Here is a 449-nt window from a genome sequence, read left to right on the forward strand (position 1 = left end):
TAGATACTGTACAATTTTATTTCAAAGATAAAAAAAAAATAAATCACTTTAAACTGTACCCAGTTTGAGGCGGCTGATGTTGAAAACCAGTTTTATCGATTTTTTTATCATTTTTATTTTCTGAAACATTTGGAGTCAATGTAAATTTTTCAAAAGTTCATTCGTCATATAAATTTTTGTTCTAGACATTGTTGACAGTTTTAGGAATATGTGACAGAAGTGTTTCCTTGCAAACTGGGAACGCCCATTCCATATTCAGGGATTGGCCAGGGGGCATTAGTAACTCAAAATCTCGTGCCAACAGCCCGTTCACCAGCTTTCCACCAGACTGTTGGTCTCCCCCAAATTCCCAAGTTTTTTGCTCTTTCTTCTTTCCTTCTAAAATGGGCCCGGGAAAAGTGGCCTCCAAGCTTTAAAAAAAAAACGTTTAGAAAAGCAATACTCCACGA

Source organism: Penaeus monodon, chromosome 24 (genome assembly GCF_015228065.2).
Source record: "Penaeus monodon isolate SGIC_2016 chromosome 24, NSTDA_Pmon_1, whole genome shotgun sequence".
Lineage (NCBI taxonomy): Eukaryota > Metazoa > Arthropoda > Malacostraca > Decapoda > Penaeidae > Penaeus > Penaeus monodon.